Source organism: Thalassophryne amazonica, chromosome 12 (assembly GCF_902500255.1).
Source record: "Thalassophryne amazonica chromosome 12, fThaAma1.1, whole genome shotgun sequence".
Classification (NCBI taxonomy): Eukaryota; Metazoa; Chordata; class Actinopteri; order Batrachoidiformes; family Batrachoididae; genus Thalassophryne; species Thalassophryne amazonica.
Genome location: NC_047114.1, coordinates 35252945 through 35269382, shown reverse-complemented (window position 1 = coordinate 35269382; position 16438 = coordinate 35252945). Strand labels below are relative to the sequence as shown.

Here is a 16438-nt window from a genome sequence, read left to right as displayed (position 1 = left end):
CATGACAAGCTAAAACCTCTTAAATCATTCTAAAGTCAGTTTTAAGCAGAAACGAGGCTGCTTTAAGCAGAAATGAGGCGATACTCGCTGACGTTTTGAAATGACCGATGCGCAGTGAACCCATCAGCTAGTAGCTCGTGTAGCTGTGGCGCTCTGATCGCTTCCTCTATCTTTTATGATGAAATGATGCTGAATTTATGTGGAAATGATTGTTGTACAAAAGCTTCAGATATCTGTCGCTGAGATAGAAATAGATCATGACTGGAGTGCAGTTTTAAGCAGAAACGACGTGATAATCAGTGAACCGCAGTTAATGACGCATGTGGACTGATTTTTAGGGGGACTGTTCGCCCGGCAACACTGGCTTTAAACCAGATGTCTCAAAATGGTTCCAGAAAGGGCCGAGAGGATGCAGGTTTTCTGTGCAGCCGTCCGCTTCAGCAGGTGATTTCATTGATGAACTGGTTCCACCTGCTCAAAGTGATGTTAATCAGTGAAATCACCTGCTGAAGCGGACGGCTGCACAGAAAACCTGCATCCTCTCGGCCCTTTCTGGAACCATTTTGAGACCTCTGCTTTAAACAAATACGGCACAAGGCCATATCTGAACCTGTCTCCATCCACATTTCTCAGAGCTCTCAAGTCTCACATGCTTTAAAGCAGTCCTGTCACGTCTCTCACATTTGATGTGAGACTCAACATGTTGTCATGCTAATGCATGACATTCTCCAGCATTTCACCGCTTATGACCTGCAAGACAAGATTTGGCAGAAAATAAGTCCCTGCGCGTATCTCAACTTGAGAGCCCTGATTTCTTCTTCAGCATTTGGAGCACTCAGAGCTGTTAAAGTAGTGTTCAGTAGTGCCAGCAGACTTTATTGTTTAATTGTGCTGGTTTGGATAACTTAGGATTCATTTGTTCAAGTATATTGTATTTAGACTTATAAACATTCTTAATAATAATAATAAATTTTATTTATAACGCACTGTACATTTACAAGAAAATCTCAGTGCTACAGCATAAAAATGAACAGAAACAAATTAAAATTACACCTTAAAAGCTTTTCTAAATAAAAGTTTTAAGCTGCTTTTTTGAAAGACGCCACAGACTGTGATGCTCTCAGGTGTTGGGGCAGGGCATTCCAGAGTCGTGGGGCAGCTGCCTGAAAAGATCTGTCCCCCATGGTGTGGAGCTTGGTCCGAGGTTGGCAGAGGCAATTTGAGTCAGTGGACCGGAGGCATCGGGTGGTGGTTTGTGGAGTGAGAAGCTCTGTCAGGAAGTCCAAGGCGCGGCCATGGAGGCACTGGGAGGTCAGCAGACAGATCTTGTAATCAATCCTCTGCTGGACCAGGAGCCAATGGAGGGACTGAAGTATGGGGGTGATGTGGTCATATTTGCGTCTCCCGATGAGGAGGGGGCAAATTATATGGCTGCAACGCTACACTCGCTCTGATTGGCTGATTTTTTTTTTTTTTTTTTTTTTTTTTTTTTTTTTTTTTTTTTTTTTACGTTTTATTGAAATTTTAACATATTAAAGACAGAACCACACAAAACACACACAAACAACACCGAAAAGCAAATCAGAACTAAAAACACTGAGCAGTCTGAGTTACGCATGGATAAGTCGGGGGGGGGGGGGGAATGTAGTCAATTAACCTACATACAGACCTATTCAATTAGAAAAGCCTAAGGTTCTCCACTTCAACATACCTGTGCCCCTCTGCAAGATATCCCTAAGATCACCGGGCAAGTATTCCAATAGAGGGCGCCATAAGTCCAGATATTTATCGTTACCCCTTAACTTTGCACTTTCCATCGGTAATGCTCTAAAAATTTCATTATACCATTGAGTTACTGTTGGTGGCTTCTCCTTAATCCAGTTAAACAAAATACATTTTCATGCTAAGAATAAAAGCTTTCTCAATAATTTTGATTCATTTTTGTTCGTCAATTTAATGGGAGATGGCAGCTCTAATAGAAACTGGCCCGGATCCTTACAAATTCTCATCTTCAGTATAGCACTGATTTCCTTAGTTACACAAGACCAATATTTAACTGTTTTTGGACAACTCCATAAACAATGCAAATATGTCCCATTAGCTAATCAGTATTTTTCTTCAAAATGTTCCTAATACTTGGTGAGATGTAAATACCTAGATATGTGAATCCAGAGTCAGACAAAGTAAATGGGAAATCATCAATTATACTACAATTTCCTAATGGCATGGCATTTGTTTTGTCAAAATTAACCTTATAACCTGACAAGGAACCAAATGTTTTTATAACAGATAAAACAGCAGGAATTGAGTTCTCAGGTTTAGACATAAACAGCAAAACATCATCTGCATATAGTGAAATTCTATGTTCGAGCCCTCCCATTTTATATCCAGAAATACAGTTCGAGTTCGAATAGCTTCTGCCAGTGGCTCAATTGCCAAAGCAGAAATTTGTGTGGACATTGGATCGCCTTGACGTGTCGATCTTCCAAGCCTAAACTCCGCCAATCTCATACCGTTCGCCATTACACTTGCTTAAGTGTGTGTGTGTGTGTGTATGTATATATATGTGTGTATGTGTATATATGTGTGTGTGTGTGTGTGTATGTGTATATATATGTGTGTGTGTGTGTATGAGGTCTGTGAGAAAAGAAACGGACCTTTTTATTTTTTTCAAAAACTATATGGATTTGAATCACGTACGATTACGTCAGCCAAGCTTGAACCCTCGTGCGCATGCGTGAGTTTTTTCACGCCTGTCGGTTGCGTCATTCGCCTGTGGGCAGGCTTTGAGTGAGCACTGGTCCACCCCTCCCGTCGGAATTCCTTTGTCTGACTACTTGCTGAGAGACTGGCGCTTTGCTTTATCAAAATTTTTTTCAGAAACTGAGGCAGATCCAAGTGGACACCATTTGAGAAATTCAGACGGTTTTCGGTGAAAATTTTAAAGGCTGATGAGAGATTATGGAGTGTTACTGTCGCTTTAAGGACTGCCCACGGAGCCGGACGGCGCGCCGCACCCAGAGCCGCCGTCGTCAGCCTGTTTCAAGCTGAAAACTTCCAAATTTAAGCTTCTGTTGACCCAGGACGTCGTGAGAGAACAGAGAAGTTTCAGAAGAGGTCGGGATCAGCAGTTTATCCGGACATTCCACTGTTAGAGATTTTGTAATGAAAGACGTGCGGATGGATTCGCGTGTCGGGACGTAGCCGCTCATCGCGCGGCGCCACATGAAAACGCCTCCATGTTGATAACCATTCGTAAGATTTAGGCGGCTTTCGATGGCTTTCAGTCGAGTGAGTATCCGAGAAATTGTTTAACAGCTGGGCATGTTCAAACTTGTCCTGTAAGGCTTCCAACGGAGGTGTTTTGCTGTGGCGCCGCGCGATGAGCGGCTGGGTGCCGACGTGCGAATCAGTCCGCACGTCTTTCATTACAAAATCTCCTTTAACAGTGGAATGTCCGGATAAACTGCTGATCCCGACCTCTTCTGAAACTTCTCTGTTCTCTCACGACGTCCTGGGTCAACAGAGGCTTAAATTTGGAAGTTTTCAGCTCGAAACAGGCTGACGACGGCGGCTCTGGGCGCGGCGCGCCATCTGGCTCCGTGGGCAGTCCTTAAAGCGACAGTAACACTCCATAATCTCTCATCAGCCCTTAAAATTTTCACCGAAAACTGTCTGAATTTCTCGAATGGTGTCCACTCGGATCTGCCTCACAGTTTCTGAAAAAATTTTGATAAAGCAAAGCACCAGTCTCTCAGCAAGTTGTCAGACAAAGGAATTCCGAGGGGAGGGGTGGACCAGTGCTCACTCAAAGCCTGCCCACAGGCAAATGACGCAACCGACAGGCATGAAAAAACTCACGTATGCGCACGAGGGTTCAAGCTTGTCTGATGTAATCGCACGTGATTCAAATCCATATAGTTTTAGAAAAAAATAAAAAGGTCCGTTTCTTTTCTCACAGACCTCGTGTGTGTGTGTATACCATACTTCTCCATAACCGCAAACAAATATGTCCATTCCACACGGTCAAATGCTTTTTCAGCATAAAGTGATATGACAAAGCCCTATGATTTAGTAAAATTGCAGTGTTAAGTAATATTCAACAGCTTCAGCATGTTATTAAAGTCTGTTCTTAATGAAACCTGTTTGATCTTGTCTAACTAAAGTTAGTAAATAATTTTCTAATCTTTTTGCTAATATTTTTGAAAAAATCTTGCTGTCTACATTTATCAAACTAATTGGGTGATAAAAGCTCCACTGGTCCGCTGGTTTCCCTTTCTTTAATATTAAGGAAATGTTGGCTGAATATAATGTTGTTGGGAGAGTGCCCGTTTCTGCCTAATGTCGGTACATATTTAAAAGTGGTCTAACTAATTGATCTTGAAAAATTTTGTAAAACTCCGGACCATATCCATCAGGCCCACCCACCTTTCCACTTTGAAGAGATTTAATTGCAGTTAGCACCTCTTCTTTCATTATTGCCGCACCCAGGGTGGTCTCATCTTCCTCTGACAAGGATGATAAGTCCAATTTTTCCAGGAAATTAAAAACATCCTCTGATAATAAATTTTATGATGATAATTTTCGATTATACGAGGTATCTTGTAAAACTAACCGGCAGTTTTATAAAAAAAAAAAAAACAAAAAAAAACTATATGGATTTGAATGACATGCGATTACACCAATCATGCTTGAACCCTCGTGCGCATGCGTGAGTTTTTTCACGCGTGTCGGTGACGTCATTTCCCTGTGGGCAGGCCTTGAGTGAGATGTGGTCCCGCCCTCTCGGCTGAATTCCTTTGTTTCACACGCTGCTCGAGACAGCGCCCGTTGCTTTATCAAACTTTTATCTGGACCTGTGAGGAATATCCGAGTGGACACTATTCGAGAAATTCAGCTGGTTTTCGGTGAAAAGTTTAACGGCTGATGAGAGATTATGGGGTGTTTCTGTCGCTGTAAGGACTTCCCACGGAGCGGGATGTCATGCAGCGCTTCCAGGCGCCGTCGTCGGCCTGTTTCGACCTAAAAACATCCTAATTTAAGGCTCTGTTGACCCAGGATGTTGTGAGAGAACAGAGAAGATTCAGAAGAGGCCGGCATGAGGACTTTATGCGGACATTCCACTGTTTAAGGACATTTTTTAATGAAAGACGTGTGCGCAAATTCGCCGAGTCGTTTCCGTGACGACTCGGTGAATCTGTGTGCGCCGCGACAGGAAAAACACCTCCGTGTTGAAAACCATTTGTAAAATTCAGGCGGCTTTTGATGGCTTTCAACAAGTAACTGAAAAATTGTTTAACAGCTTGGGCATGTTCCAACTTGCCCATTAAGGTTTACAACGGAGGTGTTTTTCCTGTCGCGACCCCCCGCGGTCGGGTCCGGCCCGACATGCGACTCTGCCCGCACGTTCTTTCATTACAAAATGTCCGTTAACAATGGAATGTCCGAATAAACTCCTCATGCCAACTTCTTCTGAAAGTTCTCTGTTCTCTGACGACTTACTGGGCCAACAGAGCCTGAAATGTGGAAGTTTTCAACTTGAAAGGGCGAGACGCTGCCGCCTCAAAGCGCAGATCGCCATCAGGTGCCGTGGGCCGTCCTTAAAGCGACACTACCAGACCAAGATCTCTCATCAGCTGTTAAAATTTTTACCGAAAACCAGCTGAATTTATCGACTGGTGTCCACTCAGTTGTGCCTTACAGTTTTGAAAAAATTTTGATCAAACAAAGCAGCAGTCTTTGAGCCATTCCTAAACAATGAAAAAAGCGACGAGAGGGTGGGCCACTCCTCACTCAAAGACTGCCCACAGGCGAATGACGTAACCGACAGGCGTGAAAAAACTCTCGCATGCCCACGAGGGTTCAAGCATGTCTGATGTAATCACACGTGATTCAAATCCATATGGTTTTTGAAAAAAAGAAGTCGGATACTTTTCTAATAGACCTCGTATTTACCAGCTCTCTGCTTTCGTAATGGTTTTGGCCCTCGTCATGTTTTAGTGAGGATATAGCGTGAGTATCTTGTCGACCAGCTGCTAGCCATGCCAGCAGTCGCCCTGGTTTGTCTCCCATTTCAAACAGTTGCTAGCTGTGCCAGCAGTCGGCCTGGTTTGTCTCCCATTCCAAACAGTCTATGTCCAGCATGGAAAAGGCTAGCCTCCGCTTTCTTGGTTAGCAATTGATTTAGAGCTGATTGGGTGGTTTCCACCTTTCGATGCAAAGCTGGTGTATAGCCACTCTTAAGTTGCATTTCCAAATTATGTAACCCACATTCCAGCTCTAATTGTTGTTTACTTGCCTCCCTTTTCCTAGCTGTACTATACGATATTATAGACCCCCTTAAAAAGGCTTTTAGTGCCTCCCAAAGAATAGATGGATTTGTATTTTCATTATCATTAGTTAACATATAAAGCTCAGTTTGATCTTTGATAAAAGTGACAAAGGGCTGTTTAAAAGTGATGGATTAAATCGCCAATTGGGTGCAAATTGTTGTGGCATCACCTGCATATGTACATCTGCATGGTCAGACAGTACCCGTGTGCCAGTGCAACATGTTTGTACCCTATCCAGCACAGATCTAGAAGCAAAAAAGTAATCAATTTGTGAAAAACGATGCGGATTTGAATAAAATGTGTAATCTTTCTCAAGCGGATGGATAACTCTCCATATATCAAACAATTGTAGATCAGAATATAATTTCTTAGTTGCCTCTCTCAGAAGCTAAGTTTTTAGCTGCAGGTTGTTGGTCCATCTCAGGATCCATAGTACAACTAAAATCACCTGCCAGAATACTAAATTTGGTCATGTTAGAAGAGACTTCAGCAAAAAGTGTAGAGTAAAAGTCTTTTAAATAAACATTCGGAGCATAATACAACCAATAAGAATACTTTCCCCATACAAATAGCCTCTAATAAGAACATATCTACAGTAGTGTTCAGAATAATAGTAGTCCTATGTGACTAAAAACATTAATCCAGGTTTTGAGTAAATTTCTTATTGTTACATGGGAAACAAGGTACCAGTAGATTCTCACAAATCCAACAAGACCAAGCATTCATGATATGCACACTCTTAAGGCTATGAAATTGGGCTATTAGTAAAAAAACATAGAAAAGGGGGTGTTCACAATAATAGTAGTGTGGCATTCAGTCAGTGAGTTTGTCAATTTTGTGGAACAAACAGCTGTGAATCAGGTGTCCCCTATTTAAGGATGAAGCCAGCACCTGTTGAACATGCTTTTCTCTTTGAAAGACAGGAAAATGGGACGTTCAAGACATTGTTCAGAAGAACAGCATAGTTTGATTAAAAAGTTGATTGGAGAGGGGAAAACGCAGGGTTATACACAGGTGCAAAAATTTATAGACTGTTCATTTACAATGATCTCCAATGCTTTAAAATGGACAAAAAAAAACAGAGACGTGGAAGAAAATGGAAAACAACCATCAAAATGGATAGAAGAATAACCAGAATGGCAAAGGCTCACCCATTGATCAGCTCCAGGATGATCAAAGACAGTCTGAAGTTACCTGTAATTGCTGCAACAGTTAGACGCCTGTGTGAAGCTAATTTATTTGCAAGAATCCCCCGCAATGTCCCTCTCTTAAATAAGACGTGCAGAAGCAGTGGCGGTCCTAGAGTGATTTACTCCCCGGGCGGCTCCCCCATGCACACTAACGTGGCCACCACCTCTTCCCCACCACCCATGAAAACACTAACTTCGTCCAGAACACCCACAATCCCACAAATTAACTCACAACAGCTGTTTTCAAGAACAAATTTCCAGTTTTAATGACTACTGCAATAATAAACATAAAGATAAACAATAATTACTTCAATAAAGTTTTTGAACATAAAAAACAAATGACTCGGTGACTTCACATTACAACTATGTACAGTACAGGTATTTAAGAAAGCACAACTGCACTACAGCACCACCCGATGGTCAAAATATTGCACGTTATTTAGTTTTACCAACACAGTGCACTTTGCATTATCATAGAGTACCATTCACCATAATGAACAAGACCTAAACCTCCATTAAAGTCACACCATATAAATAACAAAAGAAGTTAAACAATCTGTATATTACAGAATACCATGAAGTGACAAAAAATGTACAAAAAACCCTATACATTAAAGTGGCAAAAATGGTAAAGCGCAATCATGTATCATAAATAAATGAACTAACGACAGAGGTAAATTCTATACCCATTACTGTACACATAAGAAGAAATAACAAACACTATTGTGTATCATAAGTAACAGGAAGCAACAAGTGAAGAAGTTAACACTCTTTAAAGGCAAAAATGGCAAACGACAATTTGTCATAAATAAGAAGTGCAAAAGAAGTAAGAGGAAAACAGTCTATATACAAAAGTTTGCAGGAGGGCATCATAATTGTTTGCCACAGTGCTCACTAGCCGTGATGTGAAATTCCATCGAGTAGGAGCATTTCTGGGCAACCTTGAGCAGCCTGCAGACTCAAAAGACATCCTCTTTGTGGATTTTAAGAAAAATGTGGCAAACCCAGAGAGTGATGCAAAAAATATTCTGCACTCAGATAAGCATTTAGCCCCCTGAGACAGAACCAGATTCAGTCTGCGTGCATAGCAATGCACAAACATTGCACTAGGGCTATTGCTTTAACTTTGGCCTGCAAACTGTTGAGAGCTGAAGCCATGAGAGCAGCCATGGCTTCTTCGTAAGGAAGACTATCAAATGGCTTCGCCAAAATCTGTTCCACAACATTCAGATTGTCTGCCATTATGTGCAGCTTACTACCTAGCTAGCTCACTAGCTGGAACTGGCGCGAGGCTAGTGTGAAGTGTGTCCGCCTGTGAGTGCTTTGTGACGATGGAGGGGCTCAGCAGCACCCGCTGCTCGGTAGGGACAGAAACTGCGATAGAAGTCAGAAAGAGTGATAGAAATCAGTCTCCAAACACAAGCAGCTACAAAAAAACCCACCAGAAATAGAAGCTCGATTTGTCGCTAGTCGTTTTTAACAAAGAAAATACCGCTAAGTGGATTAGGAAAGTCTCCGGTTCAACTCGGAACACAATCAAAATTAAATGTTCCCACAGATGTTTACACCAAAAGATCGCTGATTCGCTCATTTCTCTGTCAATCAAAAAGGGATTCAGCCTCAGACAGATCATCCAATCATCATGCAGAAGTTGACTGTCCGGGCCAGCCCACTGCCCCATAGACCCCCAAAGACGCTGAGCATCCGATGGGCGGGACAAAGCCCAGCATTTATCCAATGACTCGTCTCGTTTCGCTGCAATCTTTGCTTCGCTATTGAACTCTGTGGACGCTCAGCGTCCACACTGTTTAAAGCACTGTGAAACTGCGGGAATACATAAATCGATACATACCTTTTTCCTTTGCTCGTTTCTCCTCTTCTTCTTTCTTTTTCTTTCGAAATTGGGCACCTGATGGCTTTGATCGTTTCCTATCCGTGATTCTGTCTTACTTAGTTTCGACCACCTCCTCGTCCAAACATTGAATGATTCCCCCCTGCAGCGTTGCTCACCCAACGCGAGAGGTGAGACTGTCGCTGAACCATTTCAACTTGACCAATTGACCACCACGACCACCATAATCTTGGGAATTCCTTCGGTTCATCATACACAACACAGAATCAAACCTAATGGGAATGTAGAGAATTTCGAAACCTTTATTTGAAATATTATACAATAATAGAGCAGAGCGTGTTGACAGATGATGATGTGATCTGAGGACAGTGGATTGTACAGGCGCCAGATGCGCGCCTCCCACCATGGGACGGGGGGAAGGGGGAAGATGGGGGCGCCGCTCTGCCGTAATGTAACCATGGACCCACCCCACCCCCACCCCGTTTTTTTTTTTTTTTTTTTTCCTGCACGGTCGTGCCGCCCGGTCGGCCCGCCTCCAGGACCGCCCCTGTGCAGAAGAGGTTACAATTTGCCAAAGAACACATCAACTGGCCTAAAGAGAAATGGAGGAATATTTTGTGGACTGATGAGAGTAAAATTGTTCTTTTTGGGGTCCAAGGGCTGCAGACAGTTTGTGAGACGACCCCCAAACTCTGAATTCAAGCCACAGTTCAAAGTGAAGACAGTGAAGCATGGTGGTGCAAGCATCATGATATGGGCATGTTTCTCCTACTATGGTGTTGGACCTATATATCGCATACCAGGTATCATGGATCAGTTTGGATATGTCAGAATACTTGAAGAGGTCATGTTGCCTTATGCTGAAGAGGACATGCCCTTGAAATGGGTGTTTCAACAAGACAATGCCCCCAAGCACACTAGTAACTGAGCAAAATCTTGGTTCCAAACCAACAAAATTAATGCCTCGCAGATGTGAAGAAATCATGAAACACTGTGGTTATACAACTAAATACTAGTTTAGTGATTCACAGGATTGCTAAAAAACAGTTTGAACATAAGTTTTGAGTTTGTAGCGTCAACAGCAGATGCTACTATTATTGTGAACACCCCCTTTTCTACTTTTTTTTTTTACTAATAGCCGAATTTCATAGCCTTAAGAGTGTGCATATCATGAATGCTTGGTCTTGTTGGATTTGTGAGAATCTACTGACTCTACTGGTACCTTGTTTCCCATGTAACGGTAAGAAATATACTCAAAACCTGGATTAATCTTTTTAGTCACATACGCTACTATTAATCTGAACACTACTGTACCCTGATCGTCTGTGATACATTTTTCTAAAGTAAATGGAGTATTTTTATTAATTAATATTGCCACACCTCTTTTACTAGATGAAAACAATGAATAGTACACTTGTCCAACCCACTCAAGCTTTTTCTGCTCATCATCAATAAGGTGAGTTTCTTGTAAAAGGGCTATGTTCCCCTTCTCCTTCTTAATCCACATTAGTATTCTTTACGTTTAACTGTGTTATTTATTCCTTTGACATTGTCGCGGCTCGTCTTTAGTCTTCTCAGGATGTCGCCTTTTAGGTAACACAAACTAATTGCAAGTGATATGCTAGAAAATGACACAACACTTTAGAATAATTCAGCCTTAAGCAAGATAAAATGCACAGAGTTTTTAAGTTTATTTAAGCCTTTGACACAAAGCTTAGACAAACTGAGTCCTCTAGAGAGACTGAATATGACAACCGCGCTCGTCTATTTATTGGAGACCCGCGGGCATCGCTCCTCCTTCGACTTTTTTTATTTATTTCATTCCCAAGACATGGTTTTCTATTGGAAGTGTCCTCTAGTGAACCCTAAGCAGGTGTTAGGCCATTATTTCAATGTGACAAACGCTCCCATTAAAACATGAAGGATTTACAACTGATTTTTTTAAAAGACCTTCAGCCACAGGTGCAGCTGGGCTGAGGCCCCCTCCGCACGTGGCCTCAGCCACACGTGCAGCTGGCCTGAGGCCCCTGCACGCGGCCTGCGGGAAAGCACCTAAAAGGCCTTGGAAAGCCCCTGACAGACTAAATGACTAATAGAGCCCTTTTTTGGGGTTGAACACCTGCTAGTTCAACCAGAGGACATACAGTTCGGATCAGGACACTTGATAGTTCATCACAGTTCAAATATGGACCTAAAAATTCTTCTACAGTCCCTCCTCTGGGACTCGAAAGAGTCCCATTACATCAACTATACTCTTGGGTTGTTTACTGACAAGACATCCTCATTTGTGCATTGCAATAAAAAAGAAAAACACAGCACTCGACTTACTGATAACTCTGGTGCGGATATGAATATCAGTGATACTTCACACGGTAAATATATTGCAGTGCAGGTGAACCTACATACTAAGGCACAAGGTGAGCAATTAGCTGGATTATATCAACACAAGGTGACATTCAAACATTGAGTTTTGGTGTAATTCAAGGCACTTAAAATGGCCACATAAAACAAGTTACATCAACCTCTTAATCATGGCAAAGTAAAGGCTTCACATTGACATCAGTGCAACCAATCATCTTCTGGCATCTATTGACTCACTCAACCAGAGGCTCCAACCCATTATACTTGGTTCTACATATTATTTTGTTAAAGCGTCACACATTTATTATTTAAATGCATCAAATAACCCCTACGTTACCACTATTTAGTCAACCAATCAAGTAACTATTCTAAGGTTAGCGCAGCTATGTCTAGTTAAATGATAAACACAATAAATGGTTTCCCTTCATGTCCGTCCTTAAGTCATTTGCCTTAGTCAATCGTATAATGGTTTTCATTATAGGCCATTTCTCAACATTCTCCACTTTGTTTTTCTTATTTTTCAGCTTGTTTTCTAATGCCCGTTTTGGCCAGACACCAAATTTAGGCAATGCATGTCTCTTGAGGCATGCTATAATTTAAGAAAAAAGGGGTCCCTATGGTGCATCTTTACTACTAAATCTACAAACACGCCGTGTAAGGGTCCCCTTTTTATAACTTTGCAATGTGATATCTATGTGTATGCATTTAGCTTTATCTGTGTTACGCAGATGATGGTAAGGACAGACATTTACCCAACCTTCGTTACTAACATATATCCTTCTTTGTTTTATTTACACTCAGATTTCTGAAACCAGTCCGCAATTCAAACTCAAGAACCAAGATCATAGTCCGTGTTCAGTGCCATTACGTCAGTCCGCGCTCCTCAGCATTTACTCAGCATCTGAAGTTTTGGGAGAAGTTGGGGAACATGGGGAGGTTGGCCTTTCAGGGGTAGTGGGGGGAGGATCAGGAATTCTGGCTTTCAGACAGTCGTGCAGTTCTCTGATGGATCTTTCCAGCTCCTTGTGCTGCTTGGCCAGGTTGTACAGGGCCCCCAGAGAATTCTTGCCCACATTCAGGGTGGTGGTGGCCAGCCCTAGCTGTTCCCTTTCCATATGCTCCATCATGCAGGCTAGCATGTCCATACTAGACTGAAGACCACACAGTTGAGTATGGAGGCCCTCCTGAGCACAAGAGATGTTGGCATTGTCACGGTGTATCCTGAACAGGTATGCAGCTGTCTGACTTAGTTGTGGCATGATTTCCTCAAATAGCTCATGGGGAATGTGATTTGTGAGGGGCAGGAGCTGCTCCAAGGTTTTTGGAACAGACTCTTGTGGAAGATGAAGCTCTCGAACCAAGATTGCCATGTCCTGTGGGGTGACCATGACCAGATTAAGGTTGTGCAGTCCAGGGGACAGGAAGTACAAGGGGGAAGGCATTTCGTGTGTGGGGGGAGTATTGTTGATGTCGCACAGGCAAGTGGGTGGGACACTCTGGGCATTTAGCAGCCTGTACAAAGCTCCCCTCTGTCCTGGTGGGTGAGTTCGGCTAAGGTCTACCCCTGCTGATCCTCCTCCAGAGGTACTGGGCTGATCAGAATATCTCTCCTGCCTTGGGGGTGGAAAGCTGGGGACAGGTCCTAGCAGTGAATTGGGTCTAGGATGCACTCGGGCGGTTGCTGCATATGGCCGACCTTGGCTGCCTCCCCTGGAGGGTATCGTTGCCACTGGCACATGTGACTGTCTCCATGGCATCTGCGGAAGGGGTGTGTTCCTGAGTCCAAAGGGTCCTTCAGGTGATGGTGGAGTCCTCGGGCCGACTCTTGCTGCAGGCAGATTCTGTGAAGCCGTCATCGCCAGGTGCTGGAACGATGAAGATCCTTCTGTTGCCAACTGGTTTAGCTGCTGGATGGATGGCGGCTGTGGCGACCAATCATGTCTCGACCATCCCTCCTGTATATCCTCTTCTCCAAACAGTTCTGAGAGTCCAATCAGACTTGATAGAGGCAGATCAGGCATAGGTCCCTGATCAGGGGAGTCTGGTCTCTCAGCCATACTCCTGTGTCCTAGTAATATACATATACGTTCATTATTACAGCTCCATGTCATTCTTTCAGGTATTGTCTATCCTATCCCTCATTTTTGTGGGTGCATGTGTGTGAATGTAAATGTGCGTGCATGTCTTCTTCCTCGTCTACAATATCACCAAGCACGGTCCATCCCAGTCCTCCCTATCTGGGGTGTACGCCACAATATTAGGGAGCTGGGGGCTGTCGGGGAGGATAATTGGTATTTCATCCATTTCCATGTATTCTGGTTCTCTGTCTGTTTCGTTTGTGCTTTCTTCCAGGGCTCGGATGGCTAACAGTGGGAGCTGTCCTACTGTGGATGAAATCAATTTATTGACCAGAAATTTTATCAAGGGAATACCACAACATATTACCAGCAAGACCGCCACCCCTGTTAGTGCCAAGATTACACCTATCTGGTATAACCAGTCTTTCCATGATATCCACCCTCTCCTTAGAGTCCCAAACAGTGAAAACAGTGGGCCAATATTCATTCCATTCCCTACAATGTATCCAGAATCGTCAGTTTCATTTCTCCCTCCTATGGAGTTACTTAACAGTTCCTGTTGCATCTCTTCAAGTGTGATTAAGAGCTCTGTCAAATTTCCGTCTTCCCCTGTACGCATGGGAATAGCTGTGCAACATTCGGTGGCTTTGATCATAATACAAACTCCTTGTTCATCAGCCATCATCATCTCGATAGCTAATCTATTTTGCATTGTCATTAGCGAGGTGGCGTGCAGTTGTTCGGTTAAGGCTCCTACTGCTGCCAATGTCCAGGTCAGGTATCTTTGCTGATTATACCACAAGTAATTAATCCACTGCACCTCCTGGAACCTAGAACGGATTTTTGGAGTAACCCCAAACAGAGCCAATGCCCATCCCCATTTATCCGCATCTTCATCTGCTTTAACTCTGCTACTGTCTATGGCTTCTAACTGTCGGGGTATCCCTTCTGGTATCCCGTTTCTTACTGTGATGTTGTAGTCTGTTTTAAACGTCATTATTCCTCTTTTCTTATGAAGTTTCTGTGGCATGGGTTGTATTGAATTTGGCATTTCAATTACTGTTATTGCTCCTGTGAGCATCACAGGAGCACAAAGGCCTTTCCAATTCGGGGACAGCGATGACAGGAGTTTCCTTTTTTGTCCGCATATCCAAAAGATGTCAGCTAAGGGTACCGTTCCCTTAGCTAAATTTGGAGTAGATACCCATGAAGCATGGGTGAGATTCAGTCCAATTACAGATCCCCCTGTGGCCGGTACTATTTGTTCACACTGTATGCCTGCTGCTGGCAGGGTGTGACAGACGGTAATGTTCCATGCTGTTTTGGCCGGTTTGTATTCTTGCTGCTTTTGCATACACTGTATGTGGTGTTTTGGCTGGGTCGTCCCTACCTGCCAATCGCTTATGTATTGTGCTACTAAGCCTTTAGCTATACAGAATGGGTGTATCATCCCTTTCTCTATTTTAATCATAGGTGGAACGGTTCCTTCTGTACTTAGGGGCACTGGACAAAGTTTACTGTCGGCAGCATATTTTTCATCACCTACTGCCATTTTCATAACACATTGTGTATAGCATTTTGCTTGGTCTGAGTTATGTTGGGGGCTCCTATAACAGTTGTTGATATCAGGTAGGGGTTTAGCCTGCGGTATCACACCTTTCCGGTGACAGGCTATGCAAGGCTTTTCACTGATCTGCCTAGCCGAAAATTTCAACCATTGGTAAAATAAATTGGTCTTCAACCCTTGTGTGCGGGCTAGGTCTGTACTGGGATCCCATCTCCCTAAGTGACTGCTTGTTTCTAGGCTTCTAATTGTCCTCTTTTTCCTTGGTTTGATTTTTACCCATTTTGTGGCTTCATGTACTGTAACAGTTACGTCTTGCTTGGTTTCCCTGCATCCTCTTTTATCACAAATTACCTCTATGTTGAGTGTTCCCTCCTCTTCACATTTGATGGTAATGGCTTCGCCTAATATGTAATCCCCCAGCTTTCCCTGTATTCCTATGTTCTTGTAGGCTTTTGATTTAATGTATACCAAATTATATGTTTTTCCTGTGTTTAGAATGCCTGCTATTGCGGCCATGGCCACGGCACAGTCCGTTGTATGTTTTGGATGTCTATTTTCTCCCATACTGACCACCAGTAGTATTGTCAATCCCTTGAATAATTCCTTAATCATTGCTCTGATGACTGTTGAGATGTGCTACTAGATGTGCTACTAAGTGAGCCGTCACTAGATTAGCTGTCACTAGGGATGTGTGGTGTATCTGTGCTTTGTCTGGGTTGTACTTCCTGCGGTTCTTCTGTCGGTAAATCTACTGAGTTGCTGTCCGAGTCTGATGTCTCCTGTGGCCTGTCTATCTGTCGGTCTGTATTTCTGTCTGTCTGTTGGCCTGCGTCTCCAGTTGTCTCTGAGTCTGCATCTGAGTCTGTCGCTGCTCTATCTGGCAGGGATCCACTACTCTCTGAAGCTGTGCGTCGTCTTTGTTCAATCAGTCTCTGTGAGCGCCTTGGCCAGTGTTCGCCTTGCTGCAGGGAGGCGTGGCCTTCCCTCTGTGCTTCTTCTGGCTGCAGGGAGGCGTGGCCGTCCCTCGGTGCTGCTGTAGGGTCTCTGGCTTCTCTTGC

General features: G+C 43.3%; 1 protein-coding gene across 1 annotated transcript in view; it reads left to right on the top strand.

The window, feature by feature from the left end:
* The window catches only part of cdc73 (cell division cycle 73, Paf1/RNA polymerase II complex component, homolog (S. cerevisiae)), a 68279-nt gene that overhangs the window by 27411 nt on the left and 24430 nt on the right, over positions 1-16438 (top strand). The gene's annotated exons all lie outside the window — the stretch shown is intronic.